Here is a 15,140-nt window from a genome sequence, read left to right as displayed (position 1 = left end):
CTGACCTAGGGGTTCTTGTGAATTCTGCTCGACCCGTTTGTTTTTCAAGCGTTTAAGCTTCACAAAAATCACAGCCGATGGGGAGATGAAAAACAGATTGCAGTGCCTCTGTTGGGCTCGTGGCTACTGGGCTACTGAAAGGGGCGAAAGGGGCTTTTGAGGCTTCTTAGTTTGGCAGCAGAGAAGCACTCGACTCCCATCTCAACAAGGATAAGACGCTGGATGACCTCGCGTGAGCTTGCGGTTACTGGGCGACAATAAAAGTTCTCCTTTCTGACTTTTACTCCACTGGTTAGCAGCAAGTCTTTTGTATGGTTGGTTCCGCGTGGGAAAAAAGGTGAAGCACCCTCTCTCTCCCGTCGGGAATCGAACCCGGTCTTCCGCGTGACAGGCAGAGATACTGTCCACTATACTAACGAGGATCTGCGCTTGCAGGTCCGCCGCTCACGCCACAAGTCTCTTTCTCACGCCCGCCCAGCCCTCGCAACACCAAGTGAGAGATCGACCCGACATCAACTCAAGTAGCTTAAAAAGGGGGGTCGTACCACGCTGCTTAAAAGAACATCATTTGGTGGATCCAAATGCGTTTTGTGCCCTTAAGCTGCAACAAAACACAGTTGGAATGCTACAAGGGTCGTTATTTTAACTTTAGGTTTTTTTCCCCTCTCCAAATTCGCAGAATGGGACATGAAAAAAGAGATTACATGGCCTTGGTTGGGCCTGTGGTTATTGGGCCACAAAAGGGTCTTGCAGCTTTTACTCCTCCCGTTCGGAGAGAGGGAAAGACAAACGCGCACGTGGGCAGGGTCCAGCACCGTAGCTCACCATCGACGAGCGTGGTGGTTTTCCACGGGGAGCGCACAGTCCCAAGCGGAATGAGGCACTGCTCGAGTTTCTCTTCATTGTCGCACAAATCTTTCGCCTTTTACTAAAGATTTCCGTGGAGAGGAACCTTTGCGAGTGACCTGTATTTTTGGGGGCTCTGCTCACAGCAGAGCTAAACTGGACTGTCAAGAACAGAACGAGTTTGCATGCGGCCAGCGCAGGAGCCGGGAGGTTGTGGTTGCTGCCCGTGTCCCCTTGCTGCACCGAGCGCTTTCGGATGTGTAGCTCGACAGCAGAAAAGCACTCGATTTTCCTGTCGGGGAGTCGAACCCCGGTCTAGCGCGTGGCAGGGGGAGAGACAGCAGTTCGGGGCGAGGCGGGCGTGGAGGCACAGCTGGAGTTTCATCTAACTGTTACGTAAGACCTTTCGCCTTTTCTAAAGATTTACTTTGTCATTTTCCCCCGTCCCCCCCCCTCCCGACTTCTCAGGTGGCTTGTATGGGAAAAGAGTTTGAATTACCTTCCTCGACCTTTGGGGGGGGGGTTTGGCCTACAAAAAAGGCTCAGTGTGATTTTTGCTCCACCCCTTTGCAATTGTCAGGTGAAAAAAACAACAACAACACACGTTCGAGCCTGTCGCAGGCGTTGGTGGTATAGTGGTGAGCATAGCTGCCTTCCAAGCAGTTGACCCGGGTTCGATTCCCGGCCAACGCAGTTCTGTTTGGCCCAGCCCTGCCTGACCTAGGGGTTCTTGTGAATTCTGCTCGACCCGTTTGTTTTTCAAGCGTTTAAGCTTCACAAAAATCACAGCCGATGGGGAGATGAAAAACAGATTGCAGTGCCTCTGTTGGGCTCGTGGCTACTGGGCTACGAAAGGGTCTTTTGAGGCTTCTTAGTTTGGCAGCAGAGAAGCACTCGACTCCCATCTCAACAAGGATAAGACGCTGGATGACCTCGCGTGAGCTTGCGGTTACTGGGCGACAATAAAAGTTCTCCTTTCTGACTTTTACTCCACTGGTTAGCAGCAAGTCTTTTGTATGGTTGGTTCCGCGTGGGAAAAAAGGTGAAGCACCCTCCTCTCCCCGTCGGGGAATCGAACCCCGGTCTTCCGCGTGACAGGCGGAGATACTGTCCACTATACTAACGAGGATCTGCGCTTGCTCAAGTAGCTTAAAAGGCTACCACGCTGCTTAAAAGAACATCATTTGGTGGATCCAAATGCGTTTTGTGCCCTAAGCTGCAACAAAACACAGTTGGAATGCTACAAGGGTCGTTATTTTAACTTCAAGGTTTTTCCCCTCTCCAAATTCGCAGAATGGGACATGAAAAAAGAGATTACATGGCCTTGGTTGGGCCTGTGGCTGGGCCACAAAAGGGTCTTGCAGCGTTGGTGACCAAAATGCGTGGGCAGGGTCCAGCAGCTAGCCTTCCAAGCAGTTGGACGGGAGCGCACAGTCCCAAGCGGAATGAGGCACTGCTCGAGTTTCTCTTCATTGTCGGCAAATCTTTCGCTTTTACTAAAGATTTCCGTGGAGAGGAACCTTTTTGGCCCTGTATTTTTGGGGGCTCTGCTCACAGCAGACCTAAGGGTTCTTGAACAGAATTCATGCAGCGCAGGAGCCGGGAGGTTTTGCTTGTCCCCTTGCTGCACCGAGCGGATTAAGCTCGACAGCAGAAAAGCACTCGATTTTCACAGCCGGTCTAGCGCGTGGGGAGATGAAAAACAGATGGAGGCACAGTGGAGTTTCATCTCTATTAAGGGCTTTTCTAAAGATTTACGTTGGCAGGACTTCTCAGGTGGCTTGTATGGAAAGGGAATTACCTTCTCGACCTTTGGGGAGGCTTCAGTTGATTTTTGCTCCACCCCTTTGCAAGCAGGTGAGAAGCACTCGACTCCCATCTCAACAAGGATGCCTTCCAAGCTGGTTGACCGGGTTCTCTCGGCGTGAGCTTGGCCCAGCCCTGTTACTGGGCGACAAAACCCGTTTGTTCTCCTTTCTGACTGTTGGGCTCGTGGCTACTGGAGACGAAGGGGCTTTTGAGGCTTCTTAGTTTGGCAGCAGAGAAGCACTCGACTCCCATCTCAACAAGGATAAGGCTGGATGACCTCGCGTGAGCTTTGCGGTTACTGGGCGACAATAAAAGTTCTCCTTTTGACTTTTACTCCACTGGTTAGCAGCAAGTCTTTTGTATGGTTGGTTCCGCGTGGGAAAAAAGGTGAAGCACCCTCCTCTCCCGTAAGAGAATCGAACCCCGGTCTTCCGCGTGACTGGGCGGAGATACTGTCCACTATACTCCACTGGAGGATCTGCGGTTGGAAAAAAGAGCTCCCACAAGTCTCTTTCTCACGCAGGCGCCCAGCCCCGCTGCAGGTCCGCCGGCTCACACCAAGTGAGAGATCGACCCGACATCAACTCAAGTAGCATCAACTCAAGTAGAGAAAGGGTCGTACCACGCTGCTTAAAAGAACATCATTTGGTGGATCCAAATGCGTTTTGTGCCCTTAAGCTGCAACAAAACACAGTTGGAATGCTACAAGGGTCGTTATTTTAACTTTAGGTTTTTTTTCCCCTCTCCAAATTCGCAGAATGGGACATGAAAAAAGAGATTACATGGCCTTGGTTGGGCCTGTGGTTATTGGGCCACAAAAGGGTCTTGCAGCTTTTACTCCTCCCGTTCGAGAGAGGGAAAGACCAAACGCGTGCGTGGGCAGGGTCCAGCACCGTAGCTCACCATCGACGAGCGTGGTGGTTTTCCACGAGGAGCGCACAGTCCCAAGCGGAATGAGGCACTGCTCGAGTTTCTCTTCATTGTCGCACAAATCTTTCGCCTTTTACTAAAGATTTCCGTGGAGGAACCCTGCTGCGAGTGACCTGTGTATTTTTGGGGCTCTGCTCACAGCAGAGCTAAACTGGACTGTCAAGAACAGAACGAGTTTGCATGCGGCCAGCGCAGGAGCGGGAGGTTGTGGTTGCTGCCCGTGTCCCCTTGCTGCACCGAGCGCTTTCGGATGTGTAGCTCGACAGCAGAAAAGCACTCGATTTTCCTGTCGGGGAGTCGAACCCCGGTCTAGCGCGTGGCAGGGGGAGAGACAGCAGTTCGGGGCGAGGCGGGCGTGGAGGCACAGCTGGAGTTTCATCTAACTGTTACGTAAGACCTTTCGCCTTTTCTAAAGATTTACTTTGTCATTTTCCCCCGTCCCCCGCCCCCCCCCGACTTCTCTCAGGTGGCTTGTATGGGAAAAGAGTTTGAATTACCTTCCTCGACCTTTGGGGGTTTGGCCTACAAAAAAGGCTCAGTGTGATTTTTGCTCCACCCCTTTGCAATTGTCAGGTGAAAAAAACAACAACAACACACGTTCGAGCCTGTCGCAGGCGTTGGTGGTATAGTGGTGAGCATAGCTGCCTTCCAAGCAGTTGACCCGGGTTCGATTCCCGGCCAACGCAGTTCTGTTTGGCCCAGCCCTGCCTGACCTAGGGGTTCTTGTGAATTCTGCTCGACCCGTTTGTTTTTCAAGCGTTTAAGCTTCACAAAAATCACAGCCGATGGGGAGATGAAAAACAGATTGCAGTGCCTCTATTGGGCTCGTGGCTACTGGGCTACGAAAGGGTCTTTTGAGGCTTCTTAGTTTGGCAGCAGAGAAGCACTCGACTCCCATCTCAACAAGGATAAGACGCTGGATGACCTCGCGTGAGCTTGCGGTTACTGGGCGACAATAAAAGTTCTCCTTTCTGACTTTTACTCCACTGGTTAGCAGCAAGTCTTTTGTATGGTTGGTTCCGCGTGGGAAAAAAGGTGAAGCACCCTCCTCTCCCGGTCTTCCGCGTGACAGGCGGAGATACTGTCCACTATACTAACGAGGATCTGCGCTTGCAGGTCCGCCGGCTCACGCACACAAGTCTCTTTCTCACGCCCGCCCAGCCCTCGCAAACACAAGTGAGAGATCGACCCGACATCAACTCAAGTAGCTTAAAGGGGTCGTACCACGCTGCTTAAAAGAACATCATTTGGTGGATCCAAATGCGTTTTGTGCCCTTAAGCTGCAACAAAACACAGTTGGAATGCTACAAGGGTCGTTATTTTAACTTTTAGTTTTTCCCCCCTCTCCAAATTCGCAGAATGGGACATGAAAAAAGAGATTACATGGCCTTGGTTGGGCCTGTGGTTATTGGGCCACAAAAGGGTCTTGCAGCTTTTACTCCTCCCGTTCGGAGAGAGGGAAAGACCAAACGCACGTGGGCAGGGTCCAGCACCGTAGCTCACCATCGACGAAGCGTGGTGGTTTTCCACGGGAGCGCACAGTCCCAAGCGGAATGAGGCACTGCTCGAGTTTCTCTTCATTGTCGCACAAATCTTTCGCCTTTTACTAAAGATTTCCGTGGAGAGGAACCTTTGCGAGTGACCTGTATTTTTGGGGGCTCTGCTCACAGCAGAGCTAAACTGGACTGTCAAGAACAGAACGAGTTTGCATGCGGCCAGCGCAGGAGCCGGGAGGTTGTGGTTGCTGCCCGTGTCCCCTTGCTGCACCGAGCGCTTTCGGATGTGTAGCTCGACAGCAGAAAAGCACTCGATTTTCCTGTAGGGGAGTCGAACCCCGGTCTAGCGCGTGGCAGGGGGAGAGACAGCAGTTCGGGGCGAGGCGGGCGTGGAGGCACAGCTGGAGTTTCATCTAACTGTTACGTAAGACCTTTCGCCTTTTCTAAAGATTTCTTTGTCATTTTCCCCCCCCCCGCCCCGACTTCTCAGGTGGCTTGTATGGGAAAAGAGTTTGAATTACCTTCCTCGACCTTTGGGGGTTTGGCCTACAAAAAAGGCTCAGTGTGATTTTTGCTCCACCCCTTTGCAATTGTCAGGTGAAAAAAACAACAACAACACACGCTCGAGCCTGTCGCAGGCGTTGGTGGTATAGTGGTGAGCATAGCTGCCTTCCAAGCAGTTGACCCGGGTTCGATTCCCGGCCAACGCAGTTCTGTTTGGCCCAGCCCCTGCCTGACCTGAATTCTGGGGTTCTTGTGAATTCTGCTCGACCCGTTTGTTTTTCAAGCGTTTAAGCTTCACAAAAATCACAGCCGATGGGGAGATGAAAAACAGATTGCAGTGCCTCTGTTGGGCTCGTGGCTACTGGGCTACGAAAGGGGCTTTTGAGGCTTCTTAGTTTGGCAGCAGAGAAGCACTCGACTCCCATCTCAACAAGGATAAGACGCTGGATGACCTCGCGTGAGCTTGAGGTTACTGGGCGACAATAAAAGTTCTCCTTTCTGACTTTTACTCCACTGGTTAGCAGCAAGTCTTTTGTATGGTTGGTTCCGCGTGGGAAAAAAGGTGAAGCACCCTCCTCTCCCCCCCGTCTTCTTCTCAGGTGGCTTGTCTTTCTCCGCGCCCAGGTGAGAAAGGTTGGAGAATACCTCCGCTGGATACTAATGAGGACCTGCGCTTGCAACAAAAAAGGCTCAGTGTGATTTTTTTGCTCCACCCTTTGCAATTGTCAGGTGAAAAAACAACAACAGACACACGCTCGAGCCTGTCGCAGGCGTTGGTGGTATAGTGGTGAGCATAGCTGCCTTCCAAGCAGCAGTTGACCCGGTTCGATTTCCGGCCAGCGCAGTTCTGTTTGGCCCGGCCCTGCCTGACCTAGGGGTTCTTGTGAATTCTGCTCGACCGTTTGTTTTTCAAGCGTTTAAGCTTCACAAAAATCACAGCCGATGGGGAGATGAAAAACAGATTGCAGTGCCTCTATTGGGCTCACAAAAATCACAGCCGATGGGGAGATGAAAAACAGATTGCAGTGCCTCTATTGGGCTCAGGGGCTACTGGGCTACGAAAAAGGATCTTTTGAGGCTTCTTAGTTTGGCAGCAGAGAAGCACTCGACTCCCATCTCAACAAGGATAAGACGCTGGATGACCTCGCGTGAGCTTGCGGTTACTGGGCGACAATAAAAGTTCTCCTTTCTGACTTTTACTCCACTGGTTAGCAGCAAGTCTTTTGTATGGTTGGTTCGCGTGGGAAAAAGGTGAAGCACCCTCCTCTCCCCGTCGGGGAATCGAACCCCGGTCTTCCGCGTGACAGGCGGAGATACTGTCCACTATACTAACGAGGATCTGCGCTTGCAGTCCGCCGGCTCACGCCACAAGTCTCTTTTCCACGCCCGCCCAGCCCTCGCAACACCAAGTGAGAGATCGACCCGACATCAACTCAAGTAGCTTAAAGGGGTCGTACCACGCTGCTTAAAAGAACATCATTTGGTGGATCCAAATGCGTTTTGTGCCCTTAAGCTGCAACAAAACACAGTTGGAATGCTACAAGGGTCGTTATTTTAACTTTAGGTTTTTTTCCCCTCTCCAAATTCGCAGAATGGGACATGAAAAAAGAGATTACATGGCCTTGGTTGGGCCTGTGGTTATTGGGCCACAAAAGGGTCTTGCAGCTTTTACTCCTCCCGTTCGGAGAGAGGGAAAGACCAAACGCACGTGGGCAGGGTCCAGCACCGTAGCTCACCATCGACGAGCGTGGTGGTTTTCCACGGGGAGCGCACAGTCCCAAGCGGAATGAGGCACTGCTCGAGTTTCTCTTCATTGTCGCACAAATCTTTCGCCTTTTACTAAAGATTTCCGTGGAGAGGAACCTTTGCGAGTGACCTGTATTTTTGGGGGCTCTGCTCACAGCAGAGCTAAACTGGACTGTCAAGAACAGAACGAGTTTGCATGCGGCCAGCGCAGGAGCCGGGAGGTTGTGGTTGCTGCCCGTGTCCCCTTGCTGCACCGAGCGCTTTCGGATGTGTAGCTCGACAGCAGAAAAGCACTCGATTTTCCTGTCGGGGAGTCGAACCCCGGTCTAGCTAGCGTGGCAGGGGAGAGACAGCAGTTCGGGCGAGGCGGGCGTGGAGGCACAGCTGGAGTTTCATCTAACTGTTACGTAAGACCTTTTCGCCTTTTCTAAAGATTTACTTTGTCATTTTCCCCCCCCCCCCCCGACTTCTCAGGTGGCTTGTATGGGAAAAGAGTTTGAATTACCTTCCTCGACCTTTGGGGGGGGTTTGGCCTACAAAAAAGGCTCAGTGTGATTTTTGCTCCACCCCTTTGCAATTGTCAGGTGAAAAAAACAACAACAACACACGTTCGAGCCTGTCGCAGGCGTTGGTGGTATAGTGGTGAGCATAGCTGCCTTCCAAGCAGTTGACCGGGTTCGATTCCCGGCCAACGCAGTTCTGTTTGGCCCAGCCCTGCCTGACCTAGGGGTTCTTGTGAATTCTGCTCGACCCGTTTGTTTTTCAAGCGTTTAAGCTTCACAAAAATCACAGCCGATGGGGAGATGAAAAACAGATTGCAGTGCCTCTATTGGGCTCGTGGCTACTGGGCTACGAAAGGGGCTTTGAAGGGCTTTTGAGGCTTCTTAGTTTGGCAGCAGAGAAGCACTCGATCTAACTGTTACGTAAGACCTTTCTTTTCTAAAGATTTACTTTCCTTCTTTCTTTAGATTTTACAATTTCTAAGCTGACCCGACTAAACATTTTTCCAGTGTGGTAGTGCTTTGCTTGCTTCGGTGTTACATTTCTGTTTAGAATAGTTCCATTCAAGTCATTAACCTAATAGTTCCAACAACTCATTAACTTATTGTTATGTTAACATAATATTTAAACAGATCTCAATATTATATTTCCAATATAATCTTATATTAGTATATTTTAATATTATTTCAAATCAATTTACATTGCACATTAGATATATATTTTATTAGTTTGTTTATTCTCTGAAAGTCCAGATATACTGTTTGATCTGATGAACACCAAATAATAAATATTTTTTTTAGGGTTAAAGACGTTTCCCATAAGTCAAACTGGAAATGCCATTTAAGGTTATCCGCATTACAGACAAGTTAATATGACAGACGACTGATGAGCCCCTAGGAAAAGATGGGTGTTAAAGAAAGAAAGAAAAAAAACTGAGAGTGCACAAACAGAGAGAATAGGTCAAAATTATGTAAAGCATGTCATTTCTGAGAACTGATCACATTTAGGCTCAGTTTGGCTGTATATTATATCACACAGCAAATTTCATCTTTATAGGAAGGTTTTAATCAGGATTTCCACAAAGTATCTCACCTGTTTAATTTGTGAAGTTAACATGAATTTGCTGTATTGTTTGTGAAATTGATGGACTGAAATTAATCTTATTATATGAAATCCATTGGAGATATCTGAACAACAAATGACAATCTGTATATCGTCTGTATCTGAAGCAGCAAGTGCATGTTATTGTATGCTTTCATTACCTTTTGCATGTTATGTAGTGTTTATTTTATATACAGTATATTGTAGCTTAATTTTCTTGTTTTTTTATTTGCCTGGCCAAAATCCACATTATGTGAACGATGAAGTGCTACATGCATGTGGTATTTAAAATTGGTATATTGACTACAATTAGATGGATCCAATTAAATTCAATTTTATTTGTATAGCTCTCTTTATAATGCAAATCAGTGTTAAGCAGCTTTACACAAAAATTAAGTCTCTACAATATATTTATTATGGCAAAATTCTGCATGCTGTCTGAGGGTTGTCTCAAGGTCCTCTCTTTCAGATGTTTGGTCATCTCAAATCATTTAAGGGTTGGATGCAGACTGGTGCTTGAGTTACAAGGTTTTCTGACAAGCTTTTTAAGGCTTATCATTGGTTAAATATTTGTAACACCCTCCGATTTAAAATAATAATTACAAAATATAATAGAAATGTGATGATTGGATCATTTTCCACAGCCAATCTGACTGGGTCAGGGTATGGCAACTGTCATACTCTGCCATATAGAAATGCTGCCACTGTTTCAGAAGGTATTTGCTTAAAGTTATCAGTGTATTGGGTTTGCTTATCTAATGTCCAGTATTATATCGTTGATAGACCTGCCATTGCTCAGGCAGTTGCTGCAGCAGGGGGCACTCAGGGTGAGGTCTGTGTGGCTCCTAACACTCCAGTGTAGAGACCAGGACACTATACTATCAAAGACCGCTGTCTTTCAGATGAGACATTAAGCCAAAGTCCCATGACACTCATTGTAAAGAGTAGGGGTATAATCCTGGTATCCTGGCCAAATTCCCTTCAGTAATCCCCATCTACTGAATTTGCACCATCTCTGTCTTCTCCACCTGTAGTTGACAGGTGGTGAGTGACTGGAGTTGTTGTCCTGTGGCTGTTGTAACATCATCCAGGTAGTTCTACACACTGGTGGTGGTTGAGGAGAGATCCCCCACATGATTGTAAAGCGCTTTGGGTATACGGCACTACACAATAAAGCACTGCATAAATGCTTCATTCATTTATTAATTTCAGGTCACATTCAAAAGAGCCTTGCTGCTCTTCTTAGCTGATTATTAAGAAGAACAACCCTTTGGCACTACTCTCCTTCCACAAGGCATTCAGTTTGATTGCAATCAGAATTTAGTTTGGGGGTCAGTATATGGTTGTTTTGAGGGTATTCTGATCTCTCTGCTCCTATCCATGCTAGGCTGCGTAGATTCAAGGGAGTGTTTGCCCAGAACAGAACCTTTCTCCAAGCCTAAAATGTATGCTAACCATAAGTTACATTAACATGAGTGATTTTGACAGAAATTCAATTGTTAAATATTTTTGTTGAAGGCACTCAGTATACAAAGCAGCATGAATAGATCTTGCTGTAGAGATTTTTAACTCTTGTTGGTTTTATTTGTGTTATTGAACTTGTTTTTGCTTCAGTTTTGTTATGGTTATTGATGTCATATCTTTCAAAGATGCATTTGAGCATCTCATTGTGGTGAAAGATCCATTCACAAACAGTTATGAATATGAAATGCATTATTGATATTTTTTTGATTAATGGCAAAATAAAATATAAAAAAAAATTATATATATATATATATATATATATATATATATATATATATATATATATATATATATATATATATATATATATATATGCTAAAAATTGTTTCAGAAAAGCCTATTTTATTTTTTGATAATACTTTATTTAAAGCTTTTATATATAAAGCAACAATTATGCCTTGCAATGCAGTTTATAATGCATTGTACAATCCACATTTATTAATTCATTGTTACATTATGCATTTTAGATATTGTTATAATTATAACATCTATAAGAGAAAATGCATTAGAATGCACATTCTGAATACTGCTAATGCATTAAATCCTTTAATAAGCCTTTATAATAGACTATGGATAAAAGCTTTTAGTAAAAATCTCCTATTCTAAACTGTCATAATTTTTTATAAAGGTTTTCATTTGTCACACTTCAGATCAGATAGATTCAACAATACATTTCTGCAGTGATTTACTGTAAAATAATACTCTTAAATCTTGTACATTCCAGGCATTTTTACAGCATAGCCATGCCAGTAGATATGCCTTTGGGTCCATACGTCAGAGGAAACGTTTCAAGGAAAGTTAAGAGCGTTCATCTAAAACTGTCAATTAGCAATGCAAAAGAAGTAACATAAATAACTGCTTATTCCACTCTTGCCAGATAAAACATCAGATATGCTAAACACATCTCATGTTTTTAAAAAAAATATGTATTTTTGTAGTTATTTATTTCCTATCATACCACATACCTTGGATTGACTACATGATCACAGCTGATCTACACACACACCACTCGCTGCAACATCTTGATTTGTCCTGGCTATCATTTTTGAGCGTTTCTACCCTTGTTTGCTTTAGTGTTTTTTTTCCTTAAGTTAAAAGGAAAAAAAACTGTTTACTGGACTTTTCTGTGATACTTTTGAAACATTTATTTGATTGCAGGCAGTTAAAAAACATACACTGAACTTGGAGCATAAGAAAAACTTTCTGTTACCTGAGGGCAACACTGCTGTAGAGGGTTAAGTAACATTTATATTTTGAACGCACTTTAAGAAACAGTATTGTTTTTCAGTCATGTATTTCAGACATGGAGCAAAACAGGTCCAGCACGTGTAAATGCTATTAGATGTAAAAATAATATGTTATGATGGATTAATAAATGTAACACAATTATACACTTTAATTTTCTCATTATTATAATATATAAATATGTGAGTCTTATTGTCCATCTTAAACAGACAGAATTTTATGAAAAGCAACAATATCTCATATCAAAGCAATGTTGTTTTTCAGTGACTCATGCATGTTTCATAAGGTTTCAAAGGTGTTCCCCACTTTAAATATTCAGATATTCATTGAAATGTAATAAATCAGGTAATATCAGGGGCACCTGTCACTGTAAAGGACTCCTCACCACAGTTGTAAGAAGGTGAATCAAAACCTGTAAATGCAATAAGATTAATCTGAGAAGGGATATCCAAAGGAACAAAAGGACTTCAAAAAGAGAGTAAACAACACCATCCCCCCCTGTTGTGTTTATGACACCCTCCTCACCTCTGCTCTTCCTGCTTCCCCTCCTTCTGCCCAAAAGAGTTGGTTTAAAGTTCATTAGGATTAAGGCATTGTATATCATGTGTCTTGTGAACCTATTGTTCTTCACTCTCATGTTTGGTCTCATTTGAAAGGTCTCAGTGCAATTGGTAAATTGGTCTCAATTTCACAGTAATCACTTATATTATGAAAAAGATTAAGAACTTGGTAGAACTGTGTTCTGTTGAGAAGGGGGTGTGTCCTCCTTTTGGGTCTCTGAACGTGTTCCAGCCAGGTGTGACACTGGAGCACAGGAACCTAAACACCAAAAGGTTTTTACAACTACATTTGGCATCTCTTTGTCTGGTCTGAGTATATAAGGAAAGTGACAAAACACAACAAGGTGCAATTCTGTAACCAGATCGGCCCGTAGTGTGGTGTGTGTTCGCATACCACACACTATGTACTTTTTAAAGACCAGGTATAATGACCTTTGAAGTTTGTTTTATTTTGTTTTGTGTTATTTTTGTACTGCTGATCAGTTGTGCAAATGTTTATCAATTATACCAATTTGGAAACTGTTCTTACCTGGCAAAATAAATGTTAATCTTGGTTAACTTATAATATTGTCTGAAATAACTTTTCTAGTAGGTTAGTGACTTCTGAGGTTTTCCGCATTGTTGGCGTGCTAGGGTGAGTCAGATCAACGATCGATGGATGGAGCCGTCTTGAGATCTTGACTTCTGGCCACCAAACTGGCTTAGCATGCTATTATTTAGGGAACGCATAAAAAATTACTCTTTTTGAGTCTATCGAGGAGATGGCTGCATTAAGGTAAGCGATCTACGGGGTAGCATCTGACTAAAACCTGGACTAGCCCAGATGTGTCGTGAGTCTGTTCTGGCCAAACAAGGTCTCTAAGCGACCCAGACTCCTAACAAACGATAAGTCGAAACTAGGAAATATTCTAGTTAACTAATGATCCAAATTTAATCACAACTAGAGGGATCAGCAGTTGCATTTTGATAAATATAAATAAAATGACGAAAGATTGGAGTTAAATTTATGTATAAGGTCAGTACTATAATTGGAAACCCAAAAGATTAATAAATATTAGTGATTTTTAATGATACGCAAAGAAAAGACCGAACACGCATTGACCTTCGACCAGGGCCTCTGGATTCCATTCTGCAGGAAAAGGGGGACCCTTACACATTTCACCTCTGCTTCATAGTATTTAAGCAAGAGAAGACACTGTAACAACTGATTGTGACATTCAGTATCTGAAATTCTATAAATGGCTATAAATCAGCCATTTAATGATGACAAAGTTTTATAATGACTATATTGTAGATGTGTTACCCACCCTTCACCTAAATGTTACAACTACCAAGTTAGCAAAATTAGGAGTTTATTGATTCTCCTAGTTAACTGTTAGGGAGAATTGGTCATGTCTATTTCTTTATTTGCTTTTCACTGAGTTTCTTATTCTCCAGCAAATGTAGGTAAGTGAGATTTACTGTTCATTACTAAGTGATTATGTGATTATTACTCAAATTATTTTTGTGTTGCTTATCATCATAACCTCTGGTATGAGTTTCTTTCCCACAGCAATTAAATAAGAGACCAAACCACATTCCACCCAACTCTGAATGAACTTGCCAGCACATCCTTGGTGTCACAGCACACACCTCCGGAGGAAATTGCCTTCAGGCTGCTGACTAACCCGATATTCTTTTTAAAATTGTGATATTTATAAAGATGTTCTCTTTATATGAGCTTTTGTGTTTTATTATGTTTTGCTTTCATGCATTTGGTAGATGCTTTTGTCCAAAGTGACTTGCATTACTTGGTCAAAACAACAATAGTTTTTTCATGGTTTTGGAAATATTATTAGGCTAAGCGACTTTTATTTTAATTTAAGCTGCTTCAAAGCAGACCTGAACAATGCTTGCATCACTGAATCCTAGTATTTGTTGCTTTGAAACAAACTCTATTGTATAAAGCTCTATAGAGTAAATAAAGTCAAGTATACATGAGTCAGCCTGCTGCTAATAATGAAAAATGCACTTTTTAGTACAAAATCAAAAGGAACCTTTCGAAGGTCACACTTTCATTTTATAGTGTCACGTTATTATGTGATCAATGATGTTATAACAACTGCAAAATTATTTTTTTAAATTAAAAATATTTTGATGTTAATCACATTTTTTTTTGTCTTTTTGAAGAAACAACTGCCCTTATGATTGTTTGAATTATGATTGTATTATGTATGTGATAATATGACAATATGACGTGGTGAGGCTCAGGCATGGTGGCCATCTTGGCCCGGGGACTCAGGCATGGTGGGCTTGTGATCATGCTCAGAGTGATCTATAGAAATGTAGCAAGATTCTGGAAGGTCAGATGCAGTTTTACTTGGCTTCTGATGCGTAGTTGTGGTTGCCGCCATCTTGTGACGAGCCTCTACGCAGGCAGCCAATTTGTGCAGAGATGTTTGGGTGATAGCAATTTTATCCTGAATTCTCATATAGCGGCCCTGTTGCGAAGAAGCTCCTCAATGGCCGACATGACATTAGCAGGCTCTGAATGGTCAGTCGTGACGTGAGCAGGTCATGATGTTAGTGACCTGGGCCTTGGTAGGTATGGAATCAAACTGTAATATGTTTTAGATGGAACATGACCCTGCTGAAAAAAACAATAGAACCCTGCTCAAAACACAAAAAGACAATAGAAGCTATCACAATATGAGATGTGATAGATTCTATTGGTGCACAGCAAACTCACCAGAGTGAAATTAACTCTAATCAGGGGACATTTGGTCCCTCTCTACACACTAAAAAAAGGAATTTCACATCCTGGCTCGGGCATGACAGACACAATGCTGGACATAGGAGTTTTTGAGTGGGATGATGATGTGGCAGTTGCTGTAGGTTT

At 44.2% G+C, this 15,140-nt stretch overlaps 11 non-coding genes across 11 annotated transcripts; 9 read left to right on the top strand and 2 right to left on the bottom strand.

Moving 5' to 3' along the window:
• Positions 1–883: 883 nt before the first annotated feature.
• Positions 884–999, top strand: LOC122325580. Its single transcript, XR_006247321.1, has one exon. It is a non-coding gene; the product is annotated as a U5 spliceosomal RNA (small nuclear RNA).
• Positions 1,000–1,467: 468 nt separating this feature from the next.
• trnag-ucc lies at positions 1,468–1,539 on the top strand. The gene has a single exon. It is a non-coding gene; the product is annotated as a tRNA-Gly (tRNA).
• A 364-nt stretch (positions 1,540–1,903) lies between these two features.
• trnad-guc lies at positions 1,904–1,975 on the bottom strand. Its single transcript has one exon. It is a non-coding gene; the product is annotated as a tRNA-Asp (tRNA).
• A 324-nt stretch (positions 1,976–2,299) lies between these two features.
• On the top strand, positions 2,300–2,410 carry LOC122325607. Its single transcript, XR_006247346.1, has one exon. It is a non-coding gene; the product is annotated as a U5 spliceosomal RNA (small nuclear RNA).
• Positions 2,411–3,616: 1,206 nt separating this feature from the next.
• Positions 3,617–3,732, top strand: LOC122325602. The gene has a single exon (XR_006247342.1). It is a non-coding gene; the product is annotated as a U5 spliceosomal RNA (small nuclear RNA).
• Positions 3,733–4,199: 467 nt separating this feature from the next.
• trnag-ucc lies at positions 4,200–4,271 on the top strand. The gene has a single exon. It is a non-coding gene; the product is annotated as a tRNA-Gly (tRNA).
• Positions 4,272–5,146: 875 nt separating this feature from the next.
• Positions 5,147–5,262, top strand: LOC122325579. Its single transcript, XR_006247320.1, has one exon. It is a non-coding gene; the product is annotated as a U5 spliceosomal RNA (small nuclear RNA).
• A 457-nt stretch (positions 5,263–5,719) lies between these two features.
• On the top strand, positions 5,720–5,791 carry trnag-ucc. The gene has a single exon. It is a non-coding gene; the product is annotated as a tRNA-Gly (tRNA).
• Positions 5,792–6,851: 1,060 nt separating this feature from the next.
• On the bottom strand, positions 6,852–6,923 carry trnad-guc. Its single transcript has one exon. It is a non-coding gene; the product is annotated as a tRNA-Asp (tRNA).
• A 456-nt stretch (positions 6,924–7,379) lies between these two features.
• LOC122325578 lies at positions 7,380–7,495 on the top strand. The gene has a single exon (XR_006247319.1). It is a non-coding gene; the product is annotated as a U5 spliceosomal RNA (small nuclear RNA).
• A 461-nt stretch (positions 7,496–7,956) lies between these two features.
• On the top strand, positions 7,957–8,027 carry trnag-ucc. Its single transcript has one exon. It is a non-coding gene; the product is annotated as a tRNA-Gly (tRNA).
• The last annotated feature ends 7,113 nt before the right edge of the window (positions 8,028–15,140 follow it).

Source organism: Puntigrus tetrazona, chromosome 20, assembly GCF_018831695.1.
Source record: "Puntigrus tetrazona isolate hp1 chromosome 20, ASM1883169v1, whole genome shotgun sequence".
In the NCBI taxonomy this organism is placed as follows: Eukaryota; Metazoa; Chordata; class Actinopteri; order Cypriniformes; family Cyprinidae; genus Puntigrus; species Puntigrus tetrazona.
This window is presented reverse-complemented; position numbering and strand designations above follow the sequence as displayed.